Source organism: Amphiura filiformis, chromosome 14 (assembly GCF_039555335.1).
Source record: "Amphiura filiformis chromosome 14, Afil_fr2py, whole genome shotgun sequence".
In the NCBI taxonomy this organism is placed as follows: domain Eukaryota; kingdom Metazoa; phylum Echinodermata; class Ophiuroidea; order Amphilepidida; family Amphiuridae; genus Amphiura; species Amphiura filiformis.
The window spans coordinates 62,823,688-62,841,121 of NC_092641.1; the positions used below are offsets into that span (position 1 = coordinate 62,823,688).

Genomic DNA, 17,434 nt, shown 5'->3' on the forward strand with positions numbered 1-17,434 from the left:
ATTTAGCGTTACCCGGGACTTGGTTGTATGCGCTTTGAACTAGTATTATTTGAATACTCTTGGCAAAATAAATGTGTTCTATATACCATACGGAACCAGTTACACAATAAGTCCCATAAAATTGGACGTTACGGTCGACTAACACGTTTAAATTATTCTACGAAAACGTACTCATATATAAATTTTTTGCATAGGGCTAATAATTTTTTATGTTCTCGAATCACCATGATCACCTTTCTGTCCCATAAAGACAATACGTATCTAGTGTCGAACTATTGTCATGTTTGACGTAGGTAAACAATAATTTGACATCATGATCTACATACATCATTGTTCTTCTAACATGCCTAATGTAATTGTGATTTTTTTATTTTGTTGCTGAAATATATTGGCAATTTTGTTTATATATTCAAATTGCTAAGAATGCTAGAATATTAACTAATGAGAATAGCACGTTTCTGTGAATAATCGGGTTTTTAAGGACATTTTTTCACCATTTTATCACAAAACTGGCTTGGTGGCGTTAGACATATCAACTAGTAATAACATTGACGATGACGTGATTTGAATGGGAAATGTGTGAAAGCATGTTAATTTTTAATCAAATGATCAGGAATCAATAAGTATTTATTTTAAATATGTTATTCAAAGTATAATATCTCCAAAATGCAACGATAAATTCCAACAAAATCATCAGATCAAGAAGTACTTATATATCAATCGGTATAATTTACACAAATGAAATATATTTTTACGTTTAAATAGATGAAACACAAAGTTAGCTATTGTATCATAATCAGTATTAGTAGTATTAATTTCTCTCGATGATTCCAGTAAAGTGGTATGCCACGAAGCACTCTGTACTGTAAGTCTGCCCAGGTGTCAATATCTACGTTTTAAAATAATCGTTTCCTGCTGATTGTAGCTAATTGGGTTGTCGAAAATTACTTTAAGCTCAAAAGAATTTTTTATTGTGGGTCATAATTTCATGGACATTTTCAGCAATGAACTTCGTTGCTTCAAGTACTAAATGGTTACCAACTGAAGTAACATAGAAACAAAGTTAAAGGAATCTCTGAATCTCTATTCCGTTAGTTGAGGTCAACTTTATTGTTGGTAACTGTATTTCATGTCAACCCATGCCTTGTGAGAGTTAATAAAGAATAAAGAAATGTTATATAATTTTTCACATTAAAGATACGTAACTTCCTACTTATGACGCTTTCTCAGGAATAAGCCATTGCCAAACAATTTAAATTTTGAAATACAGATAAAATTGTAAAACTATTAAACAGTTTGATGGTTTATCTAGATCAGTTCAAATCCGACTAACTTTAGTATACCTGATAAATAATGTTAATACTTATTTTATTAATTGAACCTTTATTTTGTAAACGTATTGGGATTTTAATTGCGATTATCAAGTTTTGCTTTTCCCAGGGGAAAAATCTGAAATCTGATCAAAAATATATTTTAAAGACTCACCGTATATGTAGTATTATGGTCCAAGTGTTCTAATTCGTGGTAGTAGTAGGATCTTCGAGGAGTAACTTATGCGATTGAAAAGAGGGACTCTTGATCAGGTTGCGATTGAAGTGTAGACGTAAATTGTACCTAGACTTGGTTCGCCTTTAACTTATCAGGGTTTCATGCACTGGTTACATTCTTGAAGTTGTCAATAAAATACCAATATAAATGATAAGGGTACACACCTTTGTTCAGAGAAAACGTTCGGCAGTTCTTTCGAATGTTCGTAGTTTTTGTGTGGGGAGAGGGGTGGGCGGTCAAAATTATCTTCTATAGATATTGTGGAGCAGAAGTTTTGTAGAACCATTCATTCAAAATGGCAAGTAGAATATTACACAACTATGTAAATGGTTCGTAGTTATTATGCTAGTCTAAGGGTCTGTTCATACTCGAGATCGAATTCGTTCATCAAATCTAAGGTAATGTTGTTAACATGCAGTAAATTATGAAGTCATACTTGGGATTTTATCATATCGGTTGATGATAAAATTGATTATACGAATACGAAAGAGAATAGATATGTCAAATATTTCACAATGGTAAATCATTACGGCTTGTATCCGCAAAAATACGACACACTTCAAATGGACAGTTTTGAACGCTAGAAAAAAGTTAATCATAGCACGATTCTATTTTTGATTCTAGGTTGATTTTTTAATAAAGTTACATAGAAGTATCGTTGACAATTTATTTATGGTTAAGATAGGAGTAGGAATCATTGGGTGTTGGTCATTTTTATTGATCAAGAGAATTGAAATAAAGGTGATGCATTTAATCATTCACGGGGTGTCAAATCGAATCAGTATCTGAAACTTTGAACAGATTTTTAGAGACAATTTTCACAGGAGTGCAAAGTTGCATTGATAAAAACGATAGGTCAGAGTACTATGCACATTTTGCCAAAATTGAATAGATGTGCTTAATGTGCGGGTGATAAAAATCATGTCAGGTCCTTTTTTTCACTTGATGCAAGTATACATCTTTCTTTCATGTGTTTTCAATTATACCTATACATCTTTCTTGTGTGTGCTTAGAACTTATATGTAAGTGGTAGTTGATCTGGTAAACGTCACTGCGTAAGTCAACTACACAGATTAAGTATTCACTCTCATCGTGGTCATTGCTTCGCTGTGTTTCAGATAAGCAAAATTTGAGCTTTTCTGACTTCAGTGTTATGATTTCAAACTTACTTTGGTACTTACCCTGGTACTTAAGTGAATTCAGTAGAATCAAGATGCTGATAGTCCACATTACTTTCTTCATAGCTGTGTATCATAGTTTTGTGCTCACTAGTTAAACAAAGTAAAAAATAAAACATGTTTCTCGTCCAGGTTTTGGAAAAATAGGAGGAAGAGGGCTTTTTATTTTTATTGAAAAAATGCCCTAAATTGCCCTATTTAGACGCTTTTTATCCTTTTTATAGCGTAAAGATTAAGGCTGAAAAACATGAAGAGACTCTTTATTTTGTTGTTTTGAGATGTCAACCCCTCTAGTCATCACAAAACACTTCACAAATGTTTCTAATACTATTGTGAAGGCTTATAAGAAGAAGTTGCAACTCTCTGTTATCTTTACAAAAAGTCATGACAGAAAGATTGCAAAATAAAAATAAAAATGCAAAATCTTAAAAAAAGGAAGCGGGAGGGGACGAAAAACATGTTTTTTTATTTACTTGGCCTTATTCGTTTTTCAGTTTTTTCGCATTAGTTATTCGTTTTTCAGTTTTTTCGCACTAGTTATTCGTTTTTCAGTTTTTTTCGCTACCCCACAGCCTGGGGCCGGCCCTGCAAAAAGTTTAGTCAGTTTCACGGTGGGTTGCAATAACGAGTATTCTCAAAATTGGTTTACATGTTACCTTTTCATTATAATACGCAACAGGTTTTCAGGCGATTTAGATTGCGTGATCAGATTTTCATACCCGTGTCACTCAACAATTTGTATTCTCTTGCTTGACTAAAACTTAATGTTTGTAAAATAACAGCAATTAAATTAAAGCATAGGGTGCTGTAATTTTCATTTTAAGTATGAGTGTAAGAATAAAATTATACCTCTTGTTTGCAACCCTTGTGAAACTGTCAATAATGTAACTCAATGCAAGCTTCAAGTTCCAAGTTGTACAGCAATTAACGCTACAGCCTCAATGCAGCTTTATTCGTCACAGCCTGAGGAAGGGCTTACAAGAAGCTACTAACCTTGAGATATTTTTATTTTATTTGTGTCACTTAATGTACAATTTCACATGTGCTTTCATCCGGAAATTTGCTCAGATCAAATAGAAAAGACATTTCTATGTTTAACGTCAATTCTGCTCCACAGAGTAAAAATACAGTACTTCCAAATATAAAACATAGTACAGGTTAATCCACTTCCATGTGAAAATATATTTATGATATAGTAAATACTGCCATTAGTTAGGGGCTGTGCAATAATTATGAGCCCTGGGGAGGGTAAAATTGGGGGGCAAGAAATTTTGGCGAGCCAAAGGGGGGCAAGCAATTTTTGGCAAGCAGAGAGGGGGGGCAAACGATTTTGGCACCCATTCATGGGGCGCCTTTTATATAAAACGCTCTAAAAGGCTTAGGAAAACAGCACGGAAACGCTTAAATATGCAAATTTTCCTGCTCGCTCTTTCGCAACATCTATCTAGACCATTTAAGGTTTGAAAATTGGGATCCCAAAAATTTGGCATGTGCAAGGGGGGGGGCAAAGATTTTTTGGCAGGCCGAGAGGGGGGGGGGCAAGCGATTTTTGGCGGTCGAGAGGGGGGGGGGTGCGATTTTTGGCGAGCGGTTTGAAATTTTACCCCGGGGCTCATAATTATTGGACAGCCCTTACAGAAGAACATGAATTGTGTGTATTTATTTCAGGAATCTTCCCGGGTACATTTTTAAAACGGAGTACTTTGCAGGAAATCTGAAATGCGCATAGTGCGTCTTTACTTTCTGTGACAGAATATACTTCAACCTATTGAATTAACGAACTACTTGCATGATACACAAAAGCTTCTTGTAGGCTTATCATAGACCAAAACTGTTAATAATTACCTATCTCTCGTATAGACCACTTTACCCTAATGTTTATCGATATGCATGAACGAACTGCTATACTATTCAATGGCCTTCTTGTGCTATATGATGTGTGGCGGCAATTTTAAATGCACGAGTGCTGATCAAAATAGGATGCACGTGCACACTGCCGGGCAAAGAACAATAGCCACTGCTGGTAAACTGCAAGGTAATGAAGTCACTTGTGAAGTGGTCTATACATCTCTTTTAACATTTACACATGTATTTAATATAATACAACTTAATGCAAGCATAAGTTCAGTTTAATTTACGTGCTAGTATTGAATCTTTTCTGAATAAAAAGTATGTGTACAAAAATCAGATTGGATCAATTTTGTGCATTGACGTGTACAGTACTTTTCCTTTCACAGGAGAAAAATTTATCAAGATGACATTACTCAATTTACTGAACAGGCCGGCCAGTTTAAATGATTTTGAACTAATCTCGTAATTGGGCCTAAGAATAGGCCAATGCTAACAAAATGTGTTGTTTATTTATTCATTCATTAACTTCTAAGTTCTTATTGAATCTACAACTAATTTAATAACATTGCTAGGATTTTTTTGTTAAATGGAAAAGTGCCAAATATTTCAATGCACACAAATGAACAAGTGTTAACTCTTTAAACAGCTGTAAAATCTGCTTGCAATGTCCCATTTATATATAAAAAACATTTAATAGTAATCCTTTAATGTTTAACAATACATGTGAGAAAGTCTGCATCTATAATTATTTTTCCTCCATATATATGTTTTTCGTATTGACAGTCTGAATACAATACCGTAAACCGTCGTCTACAAGCATACATACTGTTTTTGATGAAAGCTAAGTTAATACTGAAAACAAAGCGTAACTATGCCAATACAAAAAATTGGTCTTACAATAATACTTGTTCGTATATACTTGGATCTGTTATTTATTTGCTCAAACTACATAATGGCACCTGGATTAATTTAGCTTTCATCAGAAGCACTGCTTGTAGACGAGGTTTTACGGTATGTCAACTTGGGTAGAATATTTAAAGCCTGGATTTAAAGTCATTTTACAGGCACATGATACAGGAAACATGTTAAAACGTAACACTAAATAGTGTTCTGACAGTAATCATAGAATAGGCTCAACCTGAATACAAATTATTTTGTCCATTATTAGCTCAATGGGTCAGCATTACTTGCAAAGATGAGAACCATTTGTGCACATTAACCATGAAATGGGTCAAACACAGAAAACTATCGTTGAGATCTGAGCACATATTATATTGAAAATCAAGAAGTAGAAAATTATTAATGCCGTATTTGATAACATTAAAGCCCTTGCTATAACTTCGACTTATAACAAAACATCATGTTCTCCCCTTCATTGACTTACAGAGCTTAGTTTCCAGTTATTTGTTAATATTAATTTCTAGGTTCTCTATGTAAAAAATTCTGTAAACACAAACTATGAAACACAACGTCTGCTGATGTGTTTTACATATTTATTGTAATATCACAAAAGATATCATGTATAATATGTAAGGTTTTTTTGTTCCAATCCTTTATGAAACATTATTTTTAGTTAATAACACTGTTATGAAGGTATGAAATTCTTAAGTGTGTCAGTTTCCTAACCACCAAATGAATTTTTAGCATTTCTCTAATAAAACACTTTTCATTAAATACGTAAGGTAATAACAAACATTTTAAAAGTAACAAGAATAAACAAATTGAAGAACAATTAAAGTAAGCAGGAAAACAAACGTTTAACTTATTCCAAACTCTCTGCATACTTTATATTATAAATGAATTTTTTTTGCACACACAATGGCTACAATAATTACACTCTTTACCAAGAACATGTCCAATTAAGAAATTGTCTCCATGGGAAAGAAACAAATGGGCTGCACATTCATTGACACGTGAATGGACAAAATGATCACCTGTTTGTGTTTTGACAAAATGACATGCTTGAGTCGTTGCATTACATAGGGGTGCTTTATTTACAGACCAAGTTGGTTAATTTAATCTTGAGACATTGATTTTGAGTAATCATTGCTAATTGACTTTATGTTTATTAACAATACATGTTCTGCTTCTTTGCTCAGACTTTTATTAAATTCAATAAACAATTTGATGTGGAGGTCCTGTGCTTTTTTATGATGAATTTAATTCCTTAAAAATGGGCAAGTGTTTGGTATAAAGAGTACTTTAACATATGTGTGCAAATATTGGTCATTTTCTATGCAGAGAAGAGTTGAAAATACACAGATCATGATTGTGCTATTACCAGCGTGATCGTCAAATGATTGCCACCTGTCTTAGGGAGTTTTGGGTTTCTTACAATCAAGACTCCTTCGAGGTGGGGGGCAGCAGTGTAAACAGCACTACACACTGGTGAGCAAATAAACAGAAACTCCAATTCTAGCATCTGCTGTAAAGATTGGTGAAGAAGGGTGGGGAAAGATAGATGCAATGATACTGCACACTGGAGCACCAGCCGGAAAGGCCCAGCCTACCAATAGAGAAAGTGACTCTATCTATCCAACTGGTGATGAGGATGACAAAAACAGGTACCATTGCAACCACTTCCCCAGGATGCTTTACAATAACTGTTTCTGATGAGAATGTTAATGCAGACTGATTCTACTCAGGGGATATAATGATGGAATACACAGTCAAACTATCTGCTCCTTTGGACATAACTATTTGGACCATATCCATGAAGTTCCTGATTCAGGATCCTCTGACACTGCCCTGCTAACTGTCTTCATTTCTCTTCTGTTGGAACCCAGATCTCTCAACCACTTCGGAGAGAGTGAGCAACAAAGCTCCGGCAACCAACTTTGAAGGAGTAAAGAGTACATATCTGTGTGCAAATACTGGTCATTTAATGCAGAGAATTTTTATTTATATGCTCTTTGGAATAAGTGAAACCTTTTGTTGTTGGTGCTAATCGGTTTGTTACCTACATGTATAATTGACATGTACTGGATTATGACACATAGGGTATATTATCCTTGAACAGTAAACATCACATGATTTTTCACTTGTTGCACTTTTTAAAAATTACTATAATGATACTTCAAGTTGACAACACAATTAGGCCTATCATAGTGCAGTAACTATAACGTTGAGAAACAACAGGTATCTGTTGGATCAGGGAAGATAAGATTAATGCTCTGCGTGCTAGCCATAGGCTTCAACATTAAAAGTCCAAATTTTGAGATATTTTCTCAAACTATCAAGAGCTATCTAAAGAACCACTGAACCAATACTAGGCTTGTTTGTACTCATTTCAATGCATTTTTCATGCTGATTCCAAATATGGTAATGAAAATTTACATTTCGGAAATTTTTGAATTTTTAGAATTTTTTGAAACATGTCGTCTGCAGTCGACACCCGCGCGAAGAGGGTTAAGAAATTTGAATTGACCCTGATATTGAACGTTTTTTAAAAGTCATACATGTACTAGAGTAGCACTGCAAAGTGTGAAATTAATTATTCTGATAAGCCACAACACAAAAAATACACCAGTCTAATCACTCTAATCTTGTGTCAAGAGTGCTGATGATATATCAAACTCAACAGCATATCAAAAATCATCATGCTGGTAATTTTGATATTATATCATCAGCCTTCTTGACACTTTCAATGGTGTTCTTCTGACATTGATCTTTTTACATGTTAAATCTTGCTTGTTGGTTTTTCACAAGTGTCCAAAACATTCTATTAATAATATTATGTATTCTAAACAGATACATACTTCACGTCTCACATGAAGTTGTGTTATTTTTCAGAAATAGATTGTTATCTGCTCCCTTTTCTTATAAAAGTTTCATGAAATGAGCCAAAGTAAATTGAGTCTTAAATTGTGCGCTTTAATAGTACCGCTACTTTTGCTATTTGCCATAGTTCAGGAATGCAAGTCACGGGTACATGATGTTACTGCACATTCTATACATGTTATTGTCTCTGCTCATTACATTGTACATGTGTTTGAAATTGTGACACTGTTCTATATACATGTACAAGTGTTCCTTTTGAACACCAGGGAATAAATGTGTGTCACAGATCAGTATTGCCAACAACGTATCACCCTGTGGAGGTTGCAGTGTACCAAGTACTATATAAGTAGATGAGTTATCATAATACTACTTCAAAACATAAATACCGGCTACCTTGTAAAATACTGCTTCAAAAACATAAATACAAGCGACCTTGTAAAATACAACTTCAAAAACATTTAAATACAGGCTGCCTTGTAAAATACTAACTTCAAAAATGAGAATACAGCTAGGTTACCTTGTAAAATACTACTTCAAAAACATTTAAATACAGGTTACCTTGTAAAATAACAATTCAAAAACGTAAATACCGGCTACCTTGTAAAATGTTACTTCAAAAACATAAATACAGGCTACATGTACCTCGTAAAATATAACATGTACTTCAAAAACAAACTACAGTTGTACGTAGTTAACAGTCTTTTACTTGTCACAGCAGATTTCACTTCTTTGGTTTGCTTGTTTTGTTTCCACTAGCTGTTGCCTGTTTCTTACTTCCACTCTGATCTTCCACTTGCTGTTGCTTGTTTTGCAGTTCGCTTCTGATCATCCTGATGTGCGTTTGCTGATTGTTCTGATATGTGAGAACCACCTCCAAGGGCGTGTAGTTTACAAAATCTGACAAGGATGTGTTCAGTTAAAAAAATATGTCTCTCAAAACTTGGATTGTTTCAAAGTTTTTAGTGACCATAACAATGTTTCTGCAGAAAAATAAGAATGGGTGTTATTAAGCATACAATGTTTGATACACAAACAATGTAAATGGTAAACTTTTGATCATACAATGTACATGACAGATCATCACATGGTGGCATGTCGTAAGGTGGACACCTTTTCCATAACATGTCAAAAATAGTCCAAAACATATTTTTGATATGTTGTAGATATTGATAACTTCTAACAATTTACAATTTTATGCAAGAAATCAGCCAAATTTGGAGGAAATGCACTCAACATATAAGCTAGTGTTCACATGAGCTTATTAAACTTTAATTCTTTAATCACTCCATAAATCAAGTTGCAATATCCGATGTCTTCAACATGTATATTGCATCCACCTGCACCTGCACCCCTGGCACATTGCATGCTAAGTGATGCCATTTTTGTACATAATTACTATATGATTTAATGTTTCTCTAAACTGAATCTGTATTAAATTAGGCTTAAAATGAGGTATCAACCAGACAACCACTGCTGTAGGGCAAGGGGTAGTGAAGTAACTATCAAATTTGTAGCGCAGTTTTTGAAAAAGTGTTATTCGTCCATCCTTTTTGGGTGCCCAACTCACCCTAACCCCTTTAGTACAATATAACCCATAGCAATGCATTGGAATGAAATACGACATATTCAGATTTCATTCAAACAAACTAAATTTTAAATTTTTGTCCACAAATTTTGTCATAAAACCCATATTTTCACGAGCGACAATCTGAACATCATGATAATATGATAAATACATTCAAACCGAATATCCGATCACACAGGGTTCTGAGAAGATCCGTCTTATACCCAAAAGAACATCCCTCCCACCAACATCCCCACTAACTCACCAACCATCCCATCACCAGCCTCCGAGTCAAAAGCTGAGAATCACAAAAGCTGAGAACTGCTCTAGTTTTGTTTAAACTGCATGTACAGCAGCTGTGCAGTAAAAGTTTTATCAAAATAATTATTATGCTTATGTTACTGCCTTGTGGATGAGTAGCTTTGCCTGTGCTGATTGGAGTGGACATACCTAATATTAGGCATACGGTGTACTCACCCTTCTTGTTCAGATGCACCAATAACTTTGTATGTTCAGGAATTACAAAGGCACTTTTGGCATGGAATTGGCCATAACTAGAAATGGTCTCATTTTGTTGCTAATTCATCTACCTAAAACTGTGGAAAGTAAAAACTTCACACTGTATTTACTTTTTGAGATATTGCAATTCAAACGATGCAAAGTCAGGGGTGGTGGTGCCTACGGTTGAGGTGCCTACGGTTGAGGCATGTGTTAAAGTATAGGGAATATTGACAGTGCCTCTCAAATTTATTTTTTACTGTAACTTCATAACCCAGCAAGGTATTAGGATGGATTATGTACCATTGTTTTGGTATTTATGTCTAGTAGGTAACTTGACCAATTTTGCTCCAAGCTGGTTTAATTTGTTGTTAATGTGCTGCATTCTGTGTCATGGGTTCTAGGCTTTTCCTATACGTTACTGTACTAAGCATGCATTTGTGCTCCGAAATGTTCTGAATGTCATATTTCTTGAAGAAGTTAATCTACTTCTGTAAAAGTTAATATTTTTTAGAAGGAAATTTGATGAGGAATTCAAATATGCCATTGGTTTTTGTGTAGGACATGAAGGAAAAAAGTTTTGATTGATAATGTCATAAAAATCATAAAAATTTATGTACGACTTTTGAACACCCTGTATCTCAGTTAGGCTACATAACTCATCATTACAAGGATGCTTTTTTTGAGAGCCTACAATGTTATTAGCAGATCTAAAAAGGTTTTAGCAGAACAGGTGTTTATGTTAGTGAGTAAGAGAGGAACCAATTTGTTTACTTTTTGAACGAAAATGTAACTTTTCCACCCTACATGTATATAATATTTGTGGCACCCTGTAGGCCTATATCAACTTAAAAGTTGAACAATTGTCTTCCTTACACTTTCAGCTTTATGATGATATAAAAATTGTAGATTTCTGACAAACAATTACAATTACAATTGACAATTACAATCATTGTTGTGTGAAAGCGTGATTATTTTTCTAATTTTGAGCATGTAACACATTTGGCCCCCAATTCATGACTCGCAACCCTAATACATTTAATTGCGACTCCTACAATATTCAATAATTACCTTTCTTGAGGTATCTTCAATCTGTAAATGCAGCTATTGCAATCTTAAGATTTTCTGCTGTTCCATCCCCATGTGCATCCATATCTGCTAAACCGTTAACATAGTAGACACCTGCAGATAATTAACATTTTATATCAATAACAACAATGATAAAAGAAAACAAATATGACCACTTTTAAGTTTCTTAGAATCTACTATTAATGTGCTTCTGGCTTCACATACTAAAAGATACAAATAAATCAATCAAGGGCACATAAAAATGCCCCCGTTGCAGACAATCACAGAAAGTGTACTTTTTGAGGTACATGTACACATGCATGTGTTTCAGTCATAATTACTCTGAAGTGTACAGATCTTTGATGGAAACTAACAGTTTTGTATGCATGAGGTACGAAACACAGCAACTAGACTAAAATCTGTGTTTTTTTTATCTTCCCGGTTAAAATTACTCGGTTTCAGCTGTTGCGGACATTCTTTGTGTTGCGGACGTACGTTCTGATTTTTGTCAATTCCTAGGACCGCAACGAGTTCTGGATGCTATTTCTAAATATTGGACATAGATCCATATAAGAAAATATTTTATAAACAAAGTAAATTTATACTAAATTTTGAAAATGTGCTAATTTTTTAATTAATTTGTTTCAATTTGCCCATATCTTGCAAAAAAAATATGTTAGATGAATTTCAATAGTAGACCTGTCTGCATGTCTTCGGTCCTAGCCTTCAACATACTGACATTTACTGTCATAATGTTAAATAAAGATTACTGAGTTACAGTTACTGGAACTAATTTCAATAGTAGACATTCTATATCCTTCGATATGAGACATAAATCAAGTTATTTGGACGATTTAAAAATTTTGACAATTTTACGGAATTGCCCAAAAGTGTTTCTTGTAAAATATTATGTAATACTAGCAAGGCTATAGAAAGCATATCTACATGTACTTCCTAGACATATTTTTTTTTAAAGTTACAACTGAATTTCAAAAAATAAAAATATAATTGAAGACACCTCAAAAAAGGAAGCAGGAGGCCGGGGAGGGGATGTGAAACACATTTATTTTTTTTATTTGGCCTACTAAAATGGTATTACAAGACACACAAAATGATAGTAAAAGTAAAATGCATGTTTTTGGCCCTTATTTCCAAAAATTGACCACATAATAAAATTTTACTTTCATTGCAGTTAGATCATTAAAGGATTTAATAGGATTTAGCTAAAGTTATTTTTTATTACTTCCGTGGTCCGAGCTAATGCGTGGGAAATACAACCAATACAAGATGCAACAGAACAGGCTTTTCCATACAGTGAACAATAAACAAGAAATGGAATCCAATATTATCATATATCTGCACAAGCGACTGATAGCCTATCTTTAGTATTGATACTTTCAGGCTTTAAATGATAGCAAGAAATGGAAATCGCCCCAAAGGAAAGATTTTAATCGTGAAATTGATCGCCACATCTTATGGATGCACATTATCCTCCGGCGAAATGTCAAACTGTCAATTACAACGTCTACTAGTGGACTGGTTTTCAAATCCACTCTCATCAAACTAATCAAAACTGTAAACTACAATTTTATCGAAAAAATCAAAAGAAGAAATATGCTTAGTTTCAATGATGTTTACCGATCGAGTCGCCTTGATGGTGTATTTCCGATCATTTTGCAACGTGAATGAAAAATATTTCCAAGACGTGAGTATCGCCTTATAGGTATGGCCCGGTAACCTGGATAAAATTTAACGCAATCGATCATCCAATCCTAGTTCCTGAGTGATCACCTGGTTTGCCGAATGAACGGTATCGGTTCGAACAAGGATTGTTACTTGTAAACAAATCATTTCGCCGGCACATTTCAAGAAATTAAATTTACGATCTTTTGATAATTAGTTAGGGATCGTTTTATTTTAAAGGGGTACAAATGTACTACACCCCTGTGGTAAATTTGTGACTATTTTTGCATTTTTCTCAAAAAATAATAACACACTGATAACTAAAGTTATATTGGGGCAAGGAATCCAATTCCTACACTGAAATTTCAGTGACTCAAGACACGCAGTTCAGTATATGATCGAAATGAGTTATATCCAAGCGGTACCTTATTTCTTATCATAAATAAAGAACCGCTTGTCTTGGGTCACTGAAATTCCAGTGTAGTAATTGGATTCCTTGCCCCTATAATATACATAACTTTTGTTACCACTGTGTTATTAGTTTTTGAGAAAAATACAAAAATAGACACAAATTTATCTAGGGTGTAGTACCCCTAACCTCTGGCATGAGAGATTGAGAATGTGGGTTAAAGATAAGCCACTCTGTGTTCTCATTTTGCAATTAAAAATAAGCTTCTCATAAAGCTTTAAATTTGCAGGCCGGGTGCTGGCCATCCATGTATTTGAAACATGGCGGATATACCAAGCACCCTCACTACATTCGGTCTGTCCCAGGGGGTACTCAGTACAAATGACCATACGGGGCGTGCATAAATATGGGTAGCATTTTCAGCCTTCTGGTATATCAATGACCCCTTTTTCAAACCCTATTTTGGTATATGAATGGGTCCTTTTTTTTTTATTTTCTGAATTTTTCGGAAAATAGAACAATTTTTCCTTAATCTAGCCAAAATTTTCCCAAAATTTTGGGAAAATTTGTAAAAACTAAGACAATTTGGGTTAAAGCCCCGCAATTTTTGACTTTTGGTATATCAATGGGTCCAAATTTCTTGAAAAATTGGTATATTTATGGGTCCACTTTCAAATTCTCAGCGCACGTCCCTACCAAAACCAAACTTGAGTACCCCCCTAGTTCGCAAGGCAAACTTTAAAAAACCGGGCAAAACAGACGTGTCATTTATCGGTATGACATTTTCGTTATTAACGCTGCCTACGGTATGGGTTCCTCGTACTACCCCCTCCCCCCCCGGGGGTCTGTGAGGATGCTCGACCAGGCATAGTCCGAGCTGTGCGCCCAGCGGTGACGAGCGTACACACAGAAAAAATAAACAATCACGCTGATTGGATGATCAGTGCAGTTGACAACAAGCGCGGGCATACCCGGACCATGGAAGTAATAAAAAAATTAAAATAACTTTAATGTTTTATTTAGCAAAACAGGATAATATTTTTTAATCCCAAAAAATTAGTTCGTATTTTTCTGGCAAGTGGAATGGGGAGTAGGCCGACTTCAATTCAGAGGCAGCGTCACGAGAGCTGTATAAAACCAACACTTCTTTCCTTTCATACATTATATAGCCTACGTGCTTACCTCAAATGGCTGGTTGAGTATCTACATTCCAGCTCCATACATTGTACACAGCGCACTAGTACTGTATGATACGTAAACACAAGCGGCTAGCATGGCCATGGCCATTCTCATGCATGCATGACGGAAAGTCTTCATTTAAATCGGTTGATTCTGGCCAGATCCGCAGCTCACTAAATCACCAATTCAGCATCCGAAGAATTTTGATTGTCTTCCACGCTGATAAATCAAGTCCAATTATCCATAATAATGTCAAATCAGTACATTTTCACGGCAAACCACGACCGGTTACATTATAACTTCCTTCGTTTTGATTACGCCATGGCAAATCGCCATCAGCCCTCAGGCTGTTTGACCTCAAGGGGTTTCGCTTAATCTGTGTGTTGTGTGACCCGAGAGGGAGGGGGTATTAAATAGACTGGCTAATTGATATAAACATAATATTTTATAGATTATGAGAAATATATGAAACATTTTTATGAAGTATATAAAGGTTTGTGAGACCTTAAAAGTACAAAAATAATAATGTCATGTGCCCAAGGCTGATATGGCATAAGGGCGCACACCACCAAAATGTTGTTCAACATGGCCGAAAGCATGTGGATACGATGGCTGATTATGATGATGTTGACAGAAAGAAAGAAAGAATGACAAATGAATCTGTGAGAGCCGGAAGTGATCCCTTAATTACCTTTGACCCCGCAAAATATTACATAGTGCTTAGGATGTCATAAGGAATATTCCTGGTGAATTTCAGCTTAATCGGAACTTATACATGGATTTTGATTTTTTAAAATTTATGATTGACCTTTTGACCCCTTTAATGACCTTTGACCTCAATGAAAATAAAACCTTATGTACACCGACAAAATGCATTGTTCCAATTTTAATTTAAAAATTCTACTATGTTTAATTGTTGAGATAAAAATTCTTGAAGTTATTTAGCTAAAAACAGGACGTGACCCTTTAATGACCTTTGACCCCAAAAATAAAAATACCATGCATACATCAGGTAACACTAATTCATGTATGATGGTTATATTACTCTGGCTTGTTTTTATTTTGAGATAAAAATATTTTTAAACATTTTTGATAATTTTGGTTTTTGACCGGAAGTAACCCCTTAATGACCTTTGACCCCAAAACTGTAGGCATACTAAAGACCCTGGCTAGTAGCAATGCATGTGTGCTAATGGTGACTCACTGCTATGTAATTTGTAAAGACAGTGATTTTTTGATTATTTTGTACAAATTTTTCAGACTTTTACCGGAAGTTACCCCTTCATGACCTTTGATTCCAATTTTGTGGTATAACTTTTAGACACTGACTATAGGTGATGCATGTGTGCAAGTGCGGTCACGGTGCTATTTAATATGTGGAAGGAGTAGCATTTTAGTGAAAATCACGGGTTTGGCCACTGACCGGAAGTGGATGACATTTGATCGGAAGTTGATCATGTGACATCTGTGGCACCACCCAATACTCGTAGTGACCAACTATGATCAACATGGCTGAAAGCATGTGGATATGATGGCTGATTATGATGTTGACAGAAGAAAGAAAGAAGAACTAGATATGGTTGCGGTCGCCTGCGACCGCGAGCATGCACAACCGCCAGGTATTTTAGAAGGTATTTTGTTTAACACCGGAAGTGACGCCTCATAACCTTTGACCCTAAATAAAAATCAATAATGTAAAATATGCGGGTAATCGGAACTTATACATGGATTTTGATTTTTTTAAATTTATGATTGACCTTTTGACCCCTTAATGACCTTTGACTTCAATGAAAAAAAACCTTATGTACACCGACAAAATGCATTGTTCCAATTTTAATTAAAAAATTCTACTATGTTTTGTTGTCGAGATAAAAATTCTTGAAGTTATTTAGCTAAAAACAGGAAGTGACCCCTTAATGACCTTTGACCCCCAAAATAAAAATACCATGCATACATCAGGTAACACTGATTCATGTATGATGATTATATTACTCTGGTCTGTTTACATTTTGAGATAAAATTTTTTTAAACATTTTTGAAAATTTTGGTTTTTGACCGGAAGTAACCCCTTAATGACCTTTGACCCCAAAACTGTAGGCATCCTAAAGACCCTAGCTAGTAGCGATGCATGTGTGCTAATGGCGACTCTCTGCTATGTAATTTGTAAAGACAGTGATTTTTTGAATATTTTTTACAAATTTTTCAGACTTTTACCGGAAGTGACCCCTTAATGACCTTTGATTCCAATTTTGTGGTATAACTTTTAGACACTGGCTATATATGATGCATGTGTGCAAGTGATGTCACGATGCTATGTAATATTTGGAAGAAGAAGCATTTTTAGTGAAAATCACGTTTTTGACCATTGACCGGAAGTGGATGACCATTGACCGGAAATTGATCATGTGACATTTGTAGCAAGTGCCAGTGATGAGTGTGTCTAAGTTTGGTTGAAATCCATGAAAGTATGTCGGAGCTAGAGCAATTTGTAAATTTCAAGAGGGGGGGTCTGCAAGTGTTGACAGAAGAAAGAACTAGATATGGTTGCGGTCGCCTGCGACCGCGAGCATGCACAACCGCCAGGTATTTTAGAAGGTATTTTGTTTAACACCGGAAGTGACGCCTCATAACCTTTGACCCTAAATAAAAATCAATAATGTAAAATATGCGGGTAAT

At 34.9% G+C, this 17,434-nt stretch overlaps 1 long non-coding RNA gene across 1 annotated transcript; it reads right to left on the reverse strand.

Annotated features, from left to right (window-relative positions):
- Positions 1-7,457: 7,457 nt before the first annotated feature.
- Positions 7,458-15,139, reverse strand: LOC140170420 (uncharacterized). The gene is made up of 3 exons (XR_011861544.1): positions 14,762-15,139; positions 11,491-11,601; positions 7,458-9,337 (listed from the first exon to the last, which is right to left on the reverse strand). It is a non-coding gene; the product is annotated as an uncharacterized lncRNA (long non-coding RNA).
- Positions 15,140-17,434: the final 2,295 nt, after the last annotated feature.